This window comes from Etheostoma spectabile, unplaced genomic scaffold, assembly GCF_008692095.1.
Source record: "Etheostoma spectabile isolate EspeVRDwgs_2016 unplaced genomic scaffold, UIUC_Espe_1.0 scaffold00001778, whole genome shotgun sequence".
Taxonomy (NCBI): domain Eukaryota; kingdom Metazoa; phylum Chordata; class Actinopteri; order Perciformes; family Percidae; genus Etheostoma; species Etheostoma spectabile.
Genome location: NW_022602808.1, coordinates 50,441 through 60,412, shown reverse-complemented (window position 1 = coordinate 60,412; position 9,972 = coordinate 50,441). Strand labels below are relative to the sequence as shown.

At 41.9% G+C, this 9,972-nt stretch overlaps 1 non-coding gene across 1 annotated transcript; it reads right to left on the bottom strand.

Moving 5' to 3' along the window:
- Positions 1 to 2,667: 2,667 nt before the first annotated feature.
- trnaa-ugc (transfer RNA alanine (anticodon UGC)) lies at positions 2,668 to 2,739 on the bottom strand. Its single transcript has one exon. It is a non-coding gene; the product is annotated as a tRNA-Ala (tRNA).
- Between the last annotated feature and the right edge of the window lie 7,233 nt (positions 2,740 to 9,972).

Sequence of the window (9,972 nt, the reverse complement as noted above, 5' to 3'; positions counted from 1 at the left end):
CCTTCCACCTGCCAACATCCACGCTGCTGCTCCTCCTCAAACACACCGCACTGAACATGTTTACAACCTGCCCCCAAGCACTGTGGGGTTGGCAAAGACAAAGTGGTGGCAGAGAGTAGCCCCCGTCACCACTGCCCCACAGGCTATCATGCCAAAGCCATCAGCCCAGAATCCACTTTTTCTACAGCCTCCTGCCCCTGTCACCGCTGCCCCACAAGCTATTATGCCAAAGCCATCAGCCCAGAATCAGATTTTTCCACAGCCTCCTGCTTCTGGTCCTCTGTCGTTCTTCCCTCAAGCAACCTCTGTCTATCCTCAAGCCCCAGGAACTTTGTTTGCTGTTCCAACACTAGCATACCGTGCCCCCCATGTACCGGTTGCCCCTCTTGCTCCATCCGCACCTCCACCTGCCAGTGGTCGCCCTGCCTCTAAGGCAAGGTTTAATAAGAGGAAGGTGGAGTACAACACTTGCAGGAAGTGTGGACAATTCAGAACCGCAGAAACTGGGCACAGCCAATATCAAGGCACTATCTACTGCCCAAATACAGAAACACTGTCAAAAGAGTTGTGGTTAGATCAGATTAAAAAATCAAAAATTTAAATGTATAATGTACATAGAAAATGTAAATAGTTAGATTTTACTATGCAAACAATACTATGATGTATTGTGGTTTATATGTTATGTGTGTTTTACTCTTTGTACAGAAGTAGTTTGTTGATTCTCTCATTTTCCTCCCTGGTGTAAAAACCTTTGTATAGTCAGTCATTTCTTGTGCTAAACAATATTATTCGTTACCTAAAGACATATTGTTTTGTTGAGATCAGTAATTTAATAAAGTTGGCATGTATTATATTAATTGGCTTCATTTCAATATTATTCTAAATTATAGTGTACACACTGCTGAGCATATGACTTGCCTTTATACACCCTACTTCCCTGCAATGATTACTGTAAGACATACTAGCTTTTAGAGAAAAGAGAACTAAAAATGCTTGGTTTTACCTGTCATACATTGTTTAAAGAAAAAGAAAATGATTTATTACTAAACAATACTTGTTATAAAGACTAACTTTTAATTTTGACCAAATATAGCACGATTACTAAATGTATGCAGTACTAAAAACAGATATATTGTTCAAAAGTCAATCTAAACGTCATAAATTATTTGTTTAAATTGTTTCCCAACCTTACTAATATCTTATTCCTCCAAAACTTTGTTTAGTAGAACAATAAAGTTGTGGACAGTGGAATTGGATCTTCTGGCACTAGGTGGGGATGGAACCTAAGATCTGGTGCTAGGTGGGGATCGAACCTGTGACCTTTGAATCTACGTTAAACTTCCCTTATTTCCCAGAAACATTCCAATTTCAGCAATTAAATTCAAATCTGACTTAATAGAAACTATGAAACTCTTACACTTTGTGGGTAATTTAGCATCTTTCTCATCTTTTCTCTCATTTCTTCTTTTTTCCTCCTTTTTCCTCTTCCTTTTCCTCTTTTTCCTTCTTCCCTCCCTCTTCCCCTTTTTCCTCTTCTTCCCCCCCCCTTACAGACTATTGTTCCCCAGCTTTGGCGCAGCGGAAGCGTGCTGGGCCCATAAACCTGAGGTTGATGGATCGAAACCATCCTCTGCTAATTGTGTCAGCATTGCTTCTATTTTCCTGTGTGTTCATGTTTAACGAAGCATCTGTTGCTGCATCTGTCTGAAGTGAAATGTCTCCACCTGCTGAAAAATAAACTTAATGGCATGTCAATTATATTTCATCCATGAATATGCAAACTACAGTGCTCATACTTGCTGTAACACCTATAAAAACTGGAGCGTAATACAATAAATATGCTACATTTAAAGTGCTTGTAGTGCTATCTGATAGTCTGAGGTATACAAGGGACACCGTTTAGTTTGTGTCAAATGCGCTCTACCACTGAACAACATCCCCTGAAGATTTTCAGATTTTTTTTACTTTTTTCCAAGATAGACTAAGACTTATCTTTATTAATCCTTTTGGGATGACTCACCATGAAGAAATTGAAATATTACGGAATAAAAGAAGAAACCTGGGTAAAACATGTAATGGTATTGTTGTATTTGGCTTCAAAACCTGTAAATGCAACTGCGATGGCTGGAAATCAAACCTGGGCAAAATACTTGCACTGCTACGATATAAATCATAGTTGAAAAGTAACACACCTGTTGCCTTTCTGCTGCTTTCTGCTCTGTTGATAAACTTTTCAATTGGTTAGTAGTAGTTACCAGACACGGGCAAAGTGCAAATCGCAGAGCACTCCCTGTGTCTGTGGATCCTCGTGGAGGCAGCTTGATTGATTGATAAAGTCCCTTATTTGTACCATAAAAGAGATCTAATATTTCATCAAATCAGAGGGGCAAGTAACCTTTCTGGTTACTTCATGACAAATAAAGCAAGTAACCACACAATGAAAACTGCTGCGATGGCTGGGAATCAAACCCAGGTCAACTACTTGGAAGGTAGCTATGCTCACCACTATACCATCACTGGACAATGCACTGCTCAATGCAAATCTTGGTCATTGAGACTTATTTTTGCATTAATTACCATGAACACAAGGAGATTGCCTTTTAATACTTTTCTCTTTCAGAATAAGAGCGTTTGGAGCTCTTTTACAGACCGAACAATAACACCTGTTGGAGATGCTGGGGATTGAACCCAGGGCCTCATACATGCAAAGCATGCGCTCTACCACTGAGCTACATCCCCTGAATGTTTTTAGCTTTTTTTTTTACTTTTTGTGAGATCATTAAATAAGAGAAGACACCTGGGTGAAATATGTAATATTTATTGTATATGGTTTCAAAACATGACGGTGGCTGGAAAGTGAGCCTTGGCAAAATGCTTGCACTGCTATGGTGTAAATCTAGTTCAAAGGTAACACATCTGTTGCCCTTCTGCTGGACAATACAACACTCACTGCAATCTTGTAACACATCTGGGCATTGAGAAATGCACTGGTGGAGACGGGTTGCTTCCAGTACCTATGAGATAATACAATATTGTTTATGAAGCCACAAACTATGTAGGGTGTTGTTTTAATGCCCCGGATCCCTAACAGGGAGTCTACCTCCTTCAATGTTGAGTTAGTTTTCTGATCGGTTAAGATTTCTGTGGGGACCCCTACCCGGGAAAAATGTTGAAGTAAACTATTGGCCACTTGTCTAGCCTTGGTGTTTCTGAGGGAGAAAGCCTCTGGGTAACATGTTGCATAATCACAAATCACTACGATGTAGTGGTGACCTGCCCTACTCCTACTGTTAAGGAGTTTAGATCGGTGGTTGGAGTCACCTGCTAGACACCCTCTGCTACAATTCTCCATGTCTTTTCTCTCTCTGTCTGTCTGTCACCCCAATCAGTTGAGGCAGACGCCCCCCCACCCTCTTAAAGAAGCCTTTCCTTGTCTCAGAAATAACCACAGAATCACAACTTCCATGCTTGTGCCAGTATTCAACCACCTGAAAGTCGCTGTATTTCCAGTATCAGTTGTGTTTTTTTGTTTTTAAAACACCTGCCCCGTGTGAGGGTTGAACTCACGACCTTCAGATTATGAGATTGACACCCTGCCTACTGCGCCAACGAGGCACTCTCAAGGTTGGGAAAATTCCGTAAAATTTGGTCTTCAATCTTAATAAAAACAATGTATGTGGAGACCTAAGCACTCCACATACTTTGCCAAACTTTGCGTAGGAATCGGCGTACGCCCGTCCTACGCCGGTTTTAGGTCGTATGCACGTTTCAGAAATGAGGGCCAATGTGAGCACAATAAAAAGTTCTTGAAGAAAGGTTTGTACTTGTGGACGTTCTAGTTTTTTTCCCAATTCTTCTGGTCACACTTGGCACTATTTCACATCTTTTGTCTGTAGTTCTCTATTCTTTCAGGGCTTAACTCTGTCTCCCCCGCCTCTTTTTTTTGTTTCTTGTTATGTCTTGGCAAGAAGTATTATGCTTTTGGGTCGTCTGTCCATCCGTCAGGCCAAAGAAACAGATACCAGCATGTAACTTTGCAAATCAGTGGCTCACCCTGGCCGCCATCAAAGATGCCATTTGGACTTCCAGAAACTTTCTGGTAAGAAAGCACATGCAGATCCCATTCCCTCAAAACGTGAATCACAGATTTTCCAGCACCTGGACTTGATCAGACTGGGAATATGCCAAAGAGATGTTCACAAGTTCAGCCGAGGTAAATACTCAGACCACATTCACACAGACCTAAAACTACTCATTTAATGCTGGTTACAATTTTCTAAAATAAACAATGTCAGAGAAAAATTGCAAAGAGTGAAGGGTGTTGATAACATTTTTTAACAAGGTATTGGCTCATTATTGCTTCAGTAGACTGCTTCAAGATTCTTCGAGGTAAGCAGGAAGCTCACATAAATGATAGTTGCAAGGTCTACCAAATGTTTAACTTTGCAACCCAAAAGCTGTTGGAACCTTGGTTGCCACTGTCCCTCAAAATGTAAATCCCAGAATTTTCCTTCCCCTGAGTGTAGACAGCAGAGCAGAGTGGCGCAGCGGAAGCGTGCTTGGGTCGTAACCCAGAGGTTGATGGATCAAAACCATCCTCTGCTGATGCAGGTCCCTGGATGTTATACAGGCTAATACTTAAGACCCTGACAGATTGTAGCTGAATTTCCTTGATGGAAAATTGCTAGAACTCTGTGTTTCATGGCTTGTTGGTCTGTGGGTATGATTCTTGCGTTGGGTCCAGTAGGTCGCTGATGAGACCACTTTGCATTAATTAAATAATCTGGTTTATTTATTGAGTGTGATGGAAAAGAGTGTCATCGGCGTGGCAAATTCATCACGATTTTACTATCACTTTTTACTGACAAAATCAAGTCTGTGTTTTGGTAAAAATATTTTGTATCAAATGAGATCAGGAAACTGACTCATTCAGTGGAGCCGTGAAAAGACCCCATGACAATCTACCTGACCATAGTCTTTCAAGTCAGTGACAAATCCAAGCTGCATTTCCTTTTTCCCAAAATTCAAGTTCCAATGTTGGTAAAATGTTTTGCTTCTAAAGTAGTCTTTCGTCCAATGTAATCAGAAAGCTCAATCTGGCAGTGGAGCCATAAAAACACCAAACTACTTAACATTTGCCTTTCTAGTCACTGACTGATCACACGTACTTGATGGAAAATTGGTAATTGCTAATTGCTGAAAGTGGTTTTACGTGGCTCGTTGGTCTAGGGCAGGGGTCAGCAACCTTTACCACTCAAAGAGCCATTTGGACCCGTTTCCCACAGAAAAGAAAGCACTGGGAGCCACAAAACCCTTTTGAAATTTTAAATTAAATAACACTGTATATCACTTTTTTTTGCCTTTGTGCTATGTATAAACAAACTATACTGTGTTACAATTATAATATCAATGAACAACTGCAGGGAAAATGAATTTCTGCATACAACAAAACATTTTTAACTCCAAAAAAAAGACGTTGTGTTGAACGTTAAATAAAACACTCAATGTCTATTTGAGTCCTTGTAGTAATGAAACAAAACACCGAACTTAAATTATCCACTGGCAGTAAACAAAAATGCCGTCCTCTCTCTGCGTGCCGTCATCCTTTTACCGGCGCCGTGCAGTCAGCCGTCAACCTGAATAATAAAATGTCTATTTCACTGAACAATGAAAAAATGTGAATATTTGCAAAATAATAGGCAATTAAAATACTGATCATACTTGGTCAATGTGATTTCTGCTCCTGAACCTCAGCGCACAGCGTCTGCACATCGGGGCTGTACGCGGTCACCTTCATCTTCACACAGGACTGTAAGCTGTCATCTGTGAGACGTGGGCGGTGTTTGTTTTTAATAAAGTTCATGTTGGAGAACACCTGCTCGCATACATATGTGGATCCAAAGATCGACAGGACTCCAAGTGCATACTTTTTCATGTTGACATAAATGTCGGGGATTGCATTCCAGGTTTCAAACACAAGTTGGTCTGGTTTGGGGAGGTTTTCAATATCACGCCATTTGTGATTCTGAGCAAGAACAGCCTTCTGACGTGAAACATCTTCAAGGTCCGCTGTCAAGCGCTTGAACTTAGACACCCACATTTCTTTGTCGGCTATGTCTGCCAGTTCCATCTCAAGATCAGGTGGACTCACCCCTGGAAATGCTGTCATATTCAACAGGGATGGATCGAGGCTTAGGGGAGTGACAGGGAAGGATAATGTGGGTTTTTCCTCTCTGAACTCACTGAATCGTTTCCCGAACGATGTTTGCATTGCGATGACTGCAGAATGTAAATACTCTAAATTGATCATGTGAGCTTCTCTGAACTCTCTCAAACTGGGGAAGTGTGACAGTGTGCCTTTCTGTATATCTCTGGCAAGCACCGTCAACTTGCGCTCGAATGCCAAAACCTCCTCCAACATGTGCCGGGCTGTGCGTCCTTTACCCTGAAGAGCTGTGTTCAGGTGCGATGTCATGTCTACCAAGAAGTGAAGCTTTTCGAGCCACACTGGCTGTTCTAGCTCAGGAAATGTGAGCCCTTTGCTGCCCAGGAAGGTTTTCACTTCCTCCAGACATGCCACAAAGCGTTTCAGCGCCTCGCCTGTGGGCAGCCACCGGACTTTGTTGTGCAGCAGGAGATCAGAATACGTGCTTTCCAGCTCGTCCAGTAACGAACGGAACTGACGGGGATTTACACCTTTCGCCATTATTTTGCTCACAATCTGAATGACACCATTCATGACTTCTGTGCATTCCGGAAGAAATGTTTGAGCACACAGTGCTTCTTGGTGCAGGATGCAATGAAAAGTCAGCAACTTTCTGTCCAGCGACCTCTGCAGGAAAGCCACAAAGCTGTCATGCGCTCCAGTCATACTCTGTGCTCCGTCTGCACCACTGACACCAGGTAGGTGGTATTGATTCCTTTTGATCTTAAACAATTCAAGACAGCCTCACAAACGTCCTTCCCCCCCGTGTTTGGCCTTTTAGTGGTATCAAGTTTACATACCGGCAGAACAGCGCTATTTGTTCAATATCACCTTCGTCTTTAGATTCATCACAAGCAATTGATTGAATTGAAATTGAATTGAAATTAAGTAGGCCACAGCTGAATTGATGTCTTTAATTTGCTGTCTGGTGATGTCTTCTGCCATTTTTATGGTTCTGTCTTTGACAGTCTTTGCAGAGAGGGACATATCCCTGATTTTCTGCACAATTTCACTCTTGTTTTTAAAGTCCTTGAACAGTACATTCTGAAATCTTAATGAAAGATTCTTTTTCTATATTCTCCATCTGTAAACGGCTTCCCGTGCCTCACTAGTTCCTGAGCGGCAACAAAACTAGCATATGTACTTGAACTTCATCCACTTCTTGAAGTGATTTTTGCTCTGATCAGTCCTCTGTGTCAGTTCCAAAACAGCTTTTTTTCTCTAATCTCCAACTGGATATTTCTGAGCAAAGGCTGCGTGTTTATTCTGGAAATGTCTTGTGACATTTGACTTTTTGTTGTTAGCTAGTTTGTCATTACATTTTAGGCACACTGGTAAACCAGTCTCGTCAGCAGTGAAAGCAAATGAATCTGCCCACGTAGCATTGAACGTCCTGTTTTCATCACATTCTTTTCTTTTCTTTGAATTCTCCATAGTTGGCCTACCTGGGGTCAAAAAGTTTAAAAAAAAAACACTCACTGGCGGGTGTCGCACATTGTGACGTGTATTAAGAGCGACAACAACAACAACAAAATAATAATATTTAAATATTTAACTATTTTAGAAGTTACAAGATCGCCATAATCTTCCTAGAAATACATTTTGAACATGAACAAACTAAAATAAAATACATTTTAATTAAATACTCATTAATTATTTTCAAAAGCTGAGGAGGAGCATCAAAGAGCCGCATGCGGTTGCCGACCCTTGGTCTATGGGTATGATTCTCCCTTAGGGTGCGATAGGTCCTGGATGAGACCACTTTGCATAGAAGTGGAAGCATGGATTGAATAATCTGGTTTATTTATTGAGTGTGATGGAAAAGAGTGTCATTGCCCCCGCAAATTCATCACGATTTTACTATCACTTTTTACTGACAAAATCAAGTGTGTGTTTTGGTAAAAAAATTGTATCAAATGTTTCCTGTTGTCAAATGATATTGGAAAGCTGAATCGGGCCGTGGAGCCATGAAAAGACCCCATGCCAATCTACCTGACCATAGTCTTTCAAGTCAGTGACAAATCCAAGCTGCATTTCCTTTTTCAAGCTGCATTCCTTTTTACCAATATTCAATTTCCAATTATGGCAAAAGTAGTCTGTCGTCCAATAGATGGTGGAAACTAGGCTTTTCTGCTGTCACTTCTGACCGAAAAATTCAAGTTCAAATGTTGGTAAAATGTTTTGCTTCTAAAGTAGTCTTTCGTCCAATATAATCAGACAGCTCAATCTGGCAGTGGAGCCATAAAAACACTACATGCCAAACAAACTACTTAACGATTGCCTTTTGAGTCACTGACTGGTCACATTTACTTGATGGAAAATTGCTGATAGAATAATTTTATGTGTCTCGTTGGTCTAGGGCTATGATTCTCACTTTGAGTGTGAGAGGTCGCGGGTTCAACTCCCGGACGAGCCTTGAAGCAGGGCACTGTTCCAACCATAATCTGTACTTTAAAATCCAGTTTATGTTAAATTAACCCAGATTAGGAGCCAGCACAATTGTAGTACAGCATGTTGGCAATTTTTCATATCCTGCTTCAACAACATGCTACAAAAACAACTGAGAAAAAAATATAAGGAACAAACAAGCAGGACATGACTCTCCTTGTTCATTGGTCTAGGTTTATGATTCTCGCTTATGGTGTGATAGGTCCTGGATGAGACTACTTTGCATAGAAGGGGAGGCATGGATTGAATAATCTTGTTTATTTATTGAATGTGATGGAAAAGAGAGTGTCATACGTGACGCAAATTCATCAAAATACTACTATCACTTCTTAGCTTTCCAGCCGCTGCGTTTATCAATGTACGATCATTCTTACGCTCTGATTGGCGTGATACGAACGTTTCATTAATATCACGTAAATCCTGTCGTAAGAGGATTTCTGCGCTCATATCTAGCCCACCTCTTTTTTTTGTTTCATGTTATGTCTTGGCAAGAAGTATTATGCTTTTGGGTCGTCCGTCCAGCTCTACATCTGAATCAGAAATTCTTGATTGATCCCTGAAGGGAAACTCTGGAAAAAATCTTCTTCTTCGAGCCGGATTTGAACCAGCGACCTAAGGATTTCAGCTACATGCCTCTACAGTCCTCCACTCTGTGCAGTGACGTGGTGCACTGCAGCACAGGTGCCCCTCAGGGTACGGTGCTCTCCCCCTTCCTTTTCACCCTCTACACCTCGGACTTCACACACAACACCACCCACTGCCACATCCAGAAGTTCTCTGATGACACAGCCGTTGTTGGTTGTGTCTCTGAGGGGAACGATCTGGAATACAGGTCGGTTATCAAGGACTTTGTCAGCTGGTGTGAGCTCAACCAGCTTCAGCTTAACACCAGCAAGACAAAGGAGATGATAGTCGACTTCAGGAGGAAAACATCCCCCTTCTCACCGGTGAGCATCCAGGGATTGGACATTGATGTAGTGGAGAGCTACAAATTCCTGGGTGTTCACCTAAACAATAAACTGAACTGGACTGATAACACCCAAGCACTCTACAAGAAGGGCCAGAGTCGCCTCCATCTGCTGAGGAGACTCAGGTCCTTTGGAGTGTGTAGGACTCTCCTCAGGACCTTCTATGACTCTGTGGTGGCCTCTGCCATCCTCTACGCTGTGGTCTGCTGGAGGGGGGGCAGCTCGGACCGGGACAGGAGCAGACTCAATAGACTGATCCGGAGAGCGAGCTCTGTCCTGGACTGTCCTCTGGACCCCATAGAGGAAGTAGGGGAGAGGAGGATGTTAGCCAAGCTGACATCCATCATGGAC